Source organism: Arachis stenosperma, chromosome 3 (assembly GCF_014773155.1).
Source record: "Arachis stenosperma cultivar V10309 chromosome 3, arast.V10309.gnm1.PFL2, whole genome shotgun sequence".
Lineage (NCBI taxonomy): Eukaryota > Viridiplantae > Streptophyta > Magnoliopsida > Fabales > Fabaceae > Arachis > Arachis stenosperma.
Genome location: NC_080379.1, coordinates 135,072,183 through 135,083,252, shown reverse-complemented (window position 1 = coordinate 135,083,252; position 11,070 = coordinate 135,072,183). Strand labels below are relative to the sequence as shown.

At 40.3% G+C, this 11,070-nt stretch overlaps 1 non-coding gene across 1 annotated transcript; it reads left to right on the top strand.

The window, feature by feature from the left end:
* Positions 1 to 503: 503 nt before the first annotated feature.
* LOC130971037 (small nucleolar RNA R71) lies at positions 504 to 611 on the top strand. The gene has a single exon (XR_009082275.1). It is a non-coding gene; the product is annotated as a small nucleolar RNA R71 (small nucleolar RNA).
* Positions 612 to 11,070: the final 10,459 nt, after the last annotated feature.

Here is an 11,070-nt window from a genome sequence, read left to right as displayed (position 1 = left end):
AACCTGTTTCTTCCACCATTATTATTGAAACCTTGTTGAGGTCTCTCTTGATTCTTCCATGAGAGATTTGGGTGATTTCTCCATGAAGAGTTATAGGTGTTTCCATAGGGTTCTCCTAGGTAATTCACCTCTTCCATTGAAGGGGTCTCAGGATCATAAGCTTCTTCCTCAGATGAAGCCTCCTTAGTATTGCTTGGTGCATTTTGCATTCCAGACAGACTTTGAGAAATCAAATTGACTTGTTGAGTCAATATCTTGTTCTGAGCCAATATGGCATTCAGAGCATCAATCTCAAGAACTCCTTTCTTCTGACTTGTCCCATTGTTCACAGGATTCCTTTCAGAAGTGTACATGAATTGGTTATTTGCAACCATCTCAATTAGTTCCTGAGCCTCTGTAGGCGTCTTCTTCAGATGAATAGATCCTCCAGCAGAGCTATCCAAAGACATCTTGGATAGTTCAGAGAGACCATCATAGAAAATACCTATGATGCTCCATTCAGAAAGCATGTCTGAGGGACATTTTCTGATTAATTGTTTGTATCTTTCCCAAGCTTCATAGAGGGATTCTCCATCATTCTGTCTGAAAGTTTGGACTTCCACTCTAAGCTTGCTCCATCTTTGAGGTGGAAAGAACTTTGCCAAGAAGGCATTGACTAGCTTTTCCCAAGAGTCCAGGCTTTCTTTAGGTTGAGAGTCCAACCATATCCTAGCTCTGTCTCTTACAGCAAAAGGGAATAGCATCAGTCTATAGACCTCAGGGTCTACCCCATTAGTCTTGACTGTGTCACAGATTTGCAAGAATTCAGCTAAGAACTGATGAGGATCTTCCATTGGAAGTCCATGGAACTTGCAATTCTGTTGCATTAGAGAAACTAATTGAGGTTTAAGCTCAAAGTTGTTTGCTCCAATGGCAGGGATAGAGATGCTTCTCCCATAAAAATCAGGAGTAGGTGCAGTAAAGTCACCCAGCACCTTCCTTGCATTGTTTGCATTGTTGTTGTTTTCGGCTGCCATGTCTTCTTCTTCTTTGAAGAATTCGGTCAGGTCCTCTAAAGAGAGTTGTGCTTTGGCTTCTCTTAGTTTTCTCTTCAAGGTCCTTTCGGGTTCAGGGTCAGCTTCAACAAGAATGCCTTTGTCTCTGCTCCTGCTCATATGAAAGAGAAGAGAACAAGAAAATGTGGAGTCCTCTATGTCACAGTATAGAGATTCCTTGAGGTGTCAGAGGAAAAGAGAAATAGAAAGAAGAAGGAGAAGAAGAATTCGAACTTTACTTAGATAAGGTTCGAATTGTGCATTAAGAAGGAGTGGTACTCCACAAATAGAAGGATGTGAGGAGGAGGGGAGTAATTTTTCGAAAATTAATTAAAATATTTTGAAAACATTTTTGAAAAACACTAATTGATTTTCGAAAATAAAAGTGAAAAAGAAATCAAGTGATTTTTGAAAAAGATTTTTAAATTAGAAATCAAAAAGATTTGATTGTAAACTATTTTGACAAAGATGTAGTTAAGAAGATATGATTGGTTTTAAAAAGATGTGATTGAAAAGATATGATTTGAAAACAATTTTAAAAAAGATTTGATTTGAAAATAAATAACTTGCCTAACAAGAAAAGATATGATTCAAACATAAAACCTTCCTCAACAGAAAAGGCAAAAAATGTTCAATCAAATCATTAATTGTTAGTAAGTATCTTTGAAAAAGAAAAGAAATTAATTTTGAAAACATTTGATTGAAAATATATGATTTGAAAAAGATTTGATTTTGAAAAACTTTGAAAACTTGAAAAAAAATTGATTTGAAAACAAAATCTTTCCCCTAGCACCATCCTGGCGTTAAACGCCCAGAATGGTATCCATTCTGGCGTTTAACGCCCAAAATGCACCCTTTTTGGGCGTTAAACGCCCAACCAGGTACCCTGGCTGGCGTTTAAACGCCAGTCTGCCTTCTTCACTGGGCATTTTTGAATGCCCAGCTTTTTCTGTATAATTCCTCTGCAGTATGTTCTGAAACTTCAATTCTCTGTATTATTGACTTGAAAAGACACAAAATAAAAAATATTTTTGGATTTTTAATAATCAAAATGCAACAAGAATCAAATAACAATGCATGCAAGACACCAAACTTAGCAGTTTGTATACTATTGACACTATATGAGACACATAAACACTCAAGTCAAAAGAATTCAAAGATCAGAGTAAGAAATCATCAAGAATTACTTGAAGATCCTTAAGACACATGAATGCATGCAATTGACACCAAACTTAAGATGAGACACTAGACTCAAGCAAGAAACATCAAATATTTTTGGTTTTTATGGTTTTTGTGAATTTTTTTTGTGATTTTCGAAAATTAAGTGGAAACATCAAAATTCTTAATGAGAATTTCAGGAATCAGTGCAATGCTAGTCTAAGACTCCGGTCCAGGAATTAGACATGGCTTCACAGCCAGCCAAGCTTTCAAAGAAAGCTTCGGTCCAAAACACTAGACATGGCCAAAGGCCAGCCAAGCCTTAGCAGATCACTGCTCCAAAAGCAAGATTGATAAAAAAAAAAATCAACAAGCTTCTGTGATGATAAGTTGAAACCTCGGTCCAATGAGATTAGACATGGCTTCTCAGCCAGCCAGATTTCAACAAATCATCATGAAACTCTAGAATTCATCTTCAAGAATTTCGAAAAAAAATAAATGCCTAATCTAAGCAACAAGATGAACCGTCAGTTGTCCATACACAAGAACAATCCCCGGCAACGGCGCCAAAAACTTGGTGCACGAAATTGTGATCAATACTTTTCAAAACATAAACAATCCCTAGTAATGGCTCCAAAGACTTGGTGCTCACTACCATGGCATAAACACAACTTCGCACAACTAACCAGCAAGTGCACTGGGTCGTCCAAGTAATAAACCTTACGCGAGTAAGGGTCGATCCCACGGAGATTGGTGGTATGAAGCAAGCTATGGTCACCTTGTAAATCTCAGTCAGGCAGACTCAAATGGGTATAGATGATGAATAAAGTAATAAGATAAAGATAGAGATACTTATGCATATCATTGGTGAGAGCTTCAGATAAGCGAATGAAGATGCCTTCCCTTCCGTCTCTCTGCTTTCCTAATGTCTTCATCCAATCCTTCTTACTCCTTTCCATGGCAAGCTTGTGTAGGGTTTCACCGTTGTCAATGGCTACCTCCCATCCTCTCATTGGAAATACGTTCCTGATGCTCTGTCACAGCATCGGCTATCCATCTGTCGGTTCTCAATCAGGCCGGAATAGAATCCAGTGATTCTTTTGCGTCTGTCACTAACGCCCCGCCCTCAGGAGTTTGAAGCACGTCACAGTCATTCAATCATTGAATCCTACTCAGAATACCACAGACAAGGTTAGACCTTCCGGATTCTCTTGAATGCCGCCATCAGTTCTTGCCTATACCACGAAGACTCTGATCTCACGGAATGGCTGGCTCGTTTGTCAGGCGAGCACTCGGTTGTCAGGCGATCAACCATGCATCATGCAATCAGAAATCCAAGAGATATTCACTAAGCCTCAGATGCTTGTAGAACAAGAATGGTTGTCAGTCACCTTGTTCATAGGTGAGAATGATGATGAGTGTCAATCATCACCTTCATCAAGTTGAAGAACAAGTGATATCTTGGACAAAGAACAAGCGGAATTGAATAGAAGAACAATAGTAATTGCATTAATACTCGAGGTACAGCAGAGCTCCACACCTTAATCTATGGTGTGTAGAAACTCCACCGTTGAAAATACATAAGAACAAGGTCTAGGCATGGCCGAATGGCCAGCCTCCCAAGGTGAGTTCAATCATCAAAACATGATCAAAAGACTCTTCTTATTACAATAGTAAAAGGTCCTACTTATAGAAAACTAGTAGCCTAAGGTGTACAAAGATGAGTAAATGACATAAAAATCCACTTCCGGGCCCACTTGGTGTGTGCTTGGGCTGAGCAATGAAGCATTTTCGTGTAGAGACTCTTCTTGGAGTTAAACGCCAGCTTTTATGCCAGTTTGGGCGTTTAACTCCCAATTAGGTGCCAGTTCCGGCGTTTAACGCTGGAATTTCTGTAGGTGACTTTGAACGCCGGTTTGGGCCATCAAATCTTGGGCAAAGTATGGACTATCATATATTGCTGGAAAGCCCAGGATGTCTACTTTCCAACGCCGTTGCGAGCGCGCCAATTGGGCTTCTGTAGCTCCAGAAAATCCACTTCGAGTGCAGGGAGGTCAGAATCCAACAGCATCTGCAGTCCTTTTCAGTCTCTGAATCAGATTTTTGTTCAGGTCCCTCAATTTCAGCCAGAAAATACCTGAAATCACAGAAAAACACACAAACTCATAGTAAAGTCCAGAAAAGTGAATTTTAACTAAAAACTAATAAAAATATACTAAGAACTCAACTAAAACTACTAAAAACATACTAAAAACAATGCCAAAAAGCGTACAAATTAATCGCTCATCACAACACCAAACTTAAATTGTTGCTTGTCCCCAAGCAACTAAAGATCAAATAAGATAAAAAGAAGAGAATATGCAATGAACTCCAAAAACATCTATGAAGATCAGTATTAATTAGATGAGCGGGGCTTTTAGCTTTTTGCCTTTGAACAGTTTTGGCATCTCACTTTATCCCTTGGAACTCAGAATGATTGGCTTCTTTAGGAACTCAGAATCCAGGTAAAGCAATGACTCTGAGAACGGAGTCCCAGTCAAATTGGTATCGCTGGCGCTGAAGGGTGGCTTCTTGAAAAGCGTCCATTCCTGTTGGAATAGGGGGAAGACTTAGAACTTGCTGAATGGCCTTTTCTGTAATGGGGACTTGCTTCTGCCGGACATAAACAGACTGCAGGGTCGGTATGTAGAAGTTGGAGTAGAACTTAACTACCCAAGAAAGATTGACCTGCCTTGGCTGTCTCCGTAGGAAACCCCATTGTCTTCGCTCAATTTGCGGCTCAACAAAGGTGGCAATATTAGGCGGGAGGATGAGAAGGTATTCATTGTTATAGTTCCTTTCTGCTAGGATAGGGAACATCTGCTCACAGTAGCGATTGGGAAATCGCGCAGTGTCCTTTGCTGGAAAGGCTTTCTCTTTGTCGTCAACCTTTATTATCCTCTTAACTCTTTTTGTTGAGGGTTTGACTGCGGTTGAAGAAGGCTCTGCCATTAATGCTCTTTTAGTTCCTCTTCTTGCTGGTGGTTTGGAAGTAGCTTTCTCTTTTCCTTTCTTGGTGGCCATCCTGAAAAAAGGGAAGAAAAAGAAAATTAAATTCAAAGAGAGAGAGCAAGGAAGAGGGTAGTGTAAGTGATAGTCAATGCACAATAAAGATAAATGGCATTAACACATGGTCTGGATTACATGTGGAAAGCTCATCAATGGAAGTATAGCAAGTGCATGTAGGACAATGGAATGCAAGAGGTTTATTGGCATGCAGGTAAAGGCATGAGTAGCATATATCAAACATTCAATGTCCAAGTTAGGTTACCATTTGTAACAAACCAACTATCACGTTTGTATTGACAATTAAATTGAATTAATAAAATATGAAAGGGAGTTTGTGAAAAGCAAGCTTTGCAGAGTAGAGTAAAGTAATGTAGAAAAGTGCATGGTGCTATATGGGCTTTTTCACAAACACATGGCATGCATGGTAAACAAGATATAAAAAGTGTGAAATTGAACATGCATGCAATCCCTTAAATAGGAGAAAAAATATAATTGTCAAATAATTTGCAATAATCCACAAGCATATAATGAGGAATGATGACTCAAAAGGTTTCTAACACCATGTAAAAGGAAAAAGAAGAAGAAAGAAAAATAAAGATTTGAAAAGAAAAAAAAATAATAATATATATAAATAATTGATGCCAGGGCATTTTGGCCAGTTTCACTGACCTTTTCTTTACTGTTTTTAGGTAATTTCATGCATTTTCTTAGGAAATAAGTTAGTTTTGGGCAGATATTCACTCAGACCTTGATTCAAGCATACATTGTGCATTTTACATTGTTTCATGAGGATTTTGCATGATTTTAATGACAAAATTGTATATTGCATTACCCATGACTTGGACTAGAACTTTGATGCACTCTATTGCTTGATTTCAGGACCAAAGGAAGCAAGGAATGGGAGGTAACTTGCAAAGTTAAGGAGAAAAGTAATTGCCAAAAACACTCTCAAAAGCCATCAATGCCCACGTTAAAGAGTCACGTTAACTAAGTTAACGTGAACTCTAACGTGGAGAAGAGAAGTTGAGCCAACGTTAGTGACACTTAACATTGTCACTAACGTTGGCAATTGCTCACAAATGGCCACGTTAGAAGCCACGTTAACCTAGTTAACGTGGCCTCTAACGTTAAAGGGGGAAGAGAAGCCAACGTTAGTGACACTCAACACTGTCACTAACGTTGGCCTAAGGTGCAAAGAGCCACGTTAACTCCCACGTTAACCAACGTAAGAGATGGAGAGTTGTCGACAACGTTAGTGACACTCAACATTGTCACTAACGTTGGAGCAACCACACAACCCCCAAGAGCCACGTTAACTTCCACGTTAACTTGGTTAACGTGGAAGCTAACGATGAGGAATGAAGAATGAGCCAACGTTAGTGACACTCAACATTGTCACTAACGTTGGGATGGCTAAGAATGGCCACGTTAGAAGCCACGTTAACCTAGTTAACGTGGACTCTAACGTGAGACCTAGGGGCACACTCGAACGTTAGTGACAATGTTGAGTGTCACTAACGTTCTCAAAGGCTAACAAGGCAACGTTAAAAGCCATGTTAACCCAGTTAACGTGGGCTTTAATGTGAGGCAAAGGGGTGCATGGCAACGTTAGTGACAATGTTAAGTGTCACTAACGTTCTCGAACTTGTATTTTCACTAAATGATAAAAACCCCTAACGTCTTGAGCTAAAGTTGATGCCCACTTCACACTATCTCTCTGCAAGTAAGCCAAGCCCAATTGAAGAAAGGAACTGCTTTAAGCTCAAAGATCTAGAGGCCCAAGACTTGAAGAGCTAACTAGAAGCTGAGAAGAGTAGTATATATAGGAGTAGTTTTGAAAGAGAGAGGAGCTTTTTGGAAGGAGCTAGGACAGAGAACTACTCTTTGTAATTACTTTCTTTGTACTTCTAGCTTTATCATGTATTCTCCATCTTTGATTTTGATTTCTAGAGCTATAAACAACTAAAACCCTTTCATTGGGTTAGGGAGCTCTGTTGTAATTTGATGGATCAATACTAATTTTCTTATTCTTCTTCTATCTTTCCTTTTGATTTTACTTGAAAGCTTTCGATCATCATCCAATTGGATAGTTATCTTGGAAAAGAAGCTATTCAAACATGGATCTCTTCGGATCCTTGAAAGAGGAATGAAGAGATTAGCTAGAAATGCTTTCTCATGCTGGACCAAATTGAGTGTGGATGGGTATGTGACTATAACCCTCTAAGCATTTGATTTGGGAAGTGCATGTGGTATAATCAGTGACCACACTTCATCTCTTCTCATGAGCAATTGATCAAGGAATTGGCTATTCGTCAAGATTTGAGAGATTGAATTGCAAGAGATTGTGATTCAATCACTTAAGATTGCCAAGGAGATCAATGAGTGCATTGATTGAGGAAGAGATGAAAATGAAATTGATCCGGAGAATGCAACATCTCCTAAGCCCAATGAACACCCCATTTCTGATCTTACCCATTCTCTTTATTTTTTGCAATTTACTTTTATGAGCAATTCCCCCATTCCCATTTACAATTCTGCTATTTACTTTCAGTCATTTACTTTCTCGCCATTTTAATTTCTGCAATTATCAACTCTATTCATGGATTCGCTCAACTAGATCATTCCTCTAATTAAAGTTGCTTGATCAATCAATCCCTGTGGGATTCGACCTCACTCTATTGTGAGTTTTTACTTGACGACAAATTCGGTACACTTGCCGAATGGGAATTTGTTGAGAGATAAGTTTTACCCCGATCAAGTTTATGGCGCCGTTGCCGGGGATTGATTGTGCATCGACAATGATTACATTAGAGGATCACTAGATTGAGCATTTGTATTTTGTTTGATTTAATTTTCTGTTTGGTTAATTTGCTTTCCGTCTTAGTTTAATTCTTCCCATCCCCAGTTTCTGAGTTTTTCTTTGCTATTTACAATTCAGTTCACTAACCCACTAACTGTTTGATATATTGCATCACTGACACTAACAAGTTATTCTAACAAGATACTTTCTGCATTGCTTTTCTTGCTTGTAATCTGTTGGTTGTATGACAGGGAGAAGAAGCGGAGCTTCAACTTCCTTTGATTCTGAACCTGAGAGAACCTTCTTAAGATTAAGAAGGGAGGCAAAAGAAAAACGTGTAGTGGGTGTTGAAGAAGAGGAGGAACACTGTGAAGAATACTTTGAAACAACCATGGAAGACCATCGTGAGGAAGAGGTTCACAACCATGGTGGAGGAGGTAGAGCAAATCCTGGTGGGGAAGATAGAAGAGTCTTGGGCTCTTACATCAACCCAAACCCAGGGAATTGCGGAAGTAGCATCCAAAAACCAACCATCCATGCCAACAACTTTGAACTAAAGCCACAGCTCATCACCCTTGTTCAGAACAATTGCTCGTTCAGAGGAGGTGTCCAAGAAGACCCCAACCAACACTTAAACACCTTCCTGAGAATATGTGACACAGTGAAGTCCAATGGCATTCAACCAGACGTCTATAGACTGTTGTTGTTCCCATTCTCTCTCAGAGACAAGGCAACCAAGTGGTTGGAGTCTTTTCCAAAGGAGAGCTTGACAACTTGGGATGATGTTATGAACAAGTTCTTAGCAAGATTTTACCCCCCTCAACGAGTCAATCGGCTGAGAGCTGAGGTCCAAACTTTTAGGCAACAAGATGGTGAGACTCTATATGAAGCATGGGAGAGGTTTAAAGACCTAACAAGGAGATGTCCATCTGATATGTTCAATGAATGGGTGCAGCTACATATCTTCTATGAAGGACTGTCATATGAATCTAAGAAGGTCGTAGACCATTCATCCGGAGGTTCTTTGAACAAGAAGAAGACCATTGAGGAAGCCATAGATGTCATTGAAACTGTAGCTGAGAATGACTACTTCTATGCTTCCGAAAGAGGGAACACTAGAGGAGTAATGGAGCTGAACAATGTAGATGCTCTGCTTGCTCAAAACAAGCTCATCACCAAGCAGCTAGCTGACCTCACCAAGAAGATGGAGAGAAGTCAAGTGGCAGCAATCACCACTTCAACTCAAGAGGAAGCAAGTGAAGAGGAAGAAGGCACTCAGGAGCAAGCCAACTACATTGGGAATTCACCTAGATACAACCATGATCCATACTCCAAGACCTACAACCCTGGATGGAGGAATCACCCAAACTTTGGGTGGGGGAATCAACAAGACCAAGGCCAAGATCAGAGACGTCACAACCCCAACAACACAGCTCCCCAACAATTCACACAGAGGACATACCAACAAAACCACAGCAATACATCTCACTCTTCTACCTCTACCCCCAACATACCATCATTTGATGACAGAATCTCTAAGATTGAAACCTTACTTGAAAGCATATGCAAAGACATTCAAGACAATAAGGTGTTTGGTGCGCGAAATCGTGATCACTACAACTCCGCACAACTAACCAGCAAGTGCACTGGGTCGTCCAAGTAATAAACCTTACGCGAGTAAGGGTCGATCCCACGGAGATTGTTGGTATGAAGCAAGCTATGGTCACCTTGTAAATCTTAGTCAGGCAGACTCAAATGGGTATAGATGATGAATAAAACATAAAGATAAAGATAGAGATACTTATGTATATCATTGATGAGAGCTTCAGATAAGCGTATGAAGATGCTGTCCCTTCCGTCTCTCTGCTTTCCTACTGTCTTCATCCAATCCTTCTTACTCCTTTCCATGGCAAGCTTATGCAAGGGTTTCACCGTTGTCAGTGGCTACCTTCCATCCTCTCATTGGAAATGTTCAACGCACCCTGTCACGGCACGGCTATCCATCTGTCGGTTCTCAATCAGGCCGGAATAGAATCCAGTGATTCTTTTGCGTCTGTCACTAACGCCCCGCCTTCAGGAGTTTGAAGCACGTCACAGTCATTCAATCATTGAATCCTACTCAGAATACCACAGACAAGGTTAGACCTTCCGGATTCTCTTGAATGCCGCCATCAGTTCTTGCCTATACCACGAAGACTCTGATCTCACGGAATGGCTGGCTCGTTTGTCAGGCGAGCACTCGGTTGTCAGGCGATCAACCATGCATCGTGTATCAGGAATCCAAGAGATAAACATTAGAGCCTCGTTTGCTTGTAGAACAGAAGTGGTTGTCAATCACTTGTTCATGAGTGAGAATGATGATGAGCGTCACATAATCATCACATTCATCAAGTTCTTGAGTGCGAATGAATATCTTAGAATAAGAACAAGTGGAATTGAATAGAAGAACAATAGTAATTGCATCAATACTCGAGGTACAGCAGAGCTCCACACCTTAACCTATGGTGTGTAGAAACTCCACCGTTGAAAATACATAAGAACAAGGTCTAGGCATGGCCGTGAGGCCAGCCCCCAAAATGATCTAAGAACTAGATGTCCAAAGATGATCTAGAGATCTAAAGTGATCAAAAGATGAAGATACAATAGTAAAAGGTCCTATTTATAGGAAACTAGTAGCTTAAGAATTACAAAGATGAGTAAATGACATAAAAATCCACTTCCGGGCCCACTTGGTATGTGCTTGGGCTGAGCATTGAAGCATTTTCGTGTAGAGACTCTTCTTGGAGTTAAACGCCAGCTTTTATGCCAGTTTGGGCGTTTAACTCCCATTTTGGTGCCAATTCCGGCGTTTAACGCTGGGAAATCTGAGGGTGACTTTGAACGCCGGTTTGGGCCATCAAATCTTGTGCAAAGTATGGACTATTAAATATTGCTGGACAGCCCAGGATGTCTACTTTCCAACGCCGTTGAGAGCGCGCCAATTGGGCTTTTGCAGCTCCAGAAAATCCACTTCGAGTGCAGGGAGGTCAG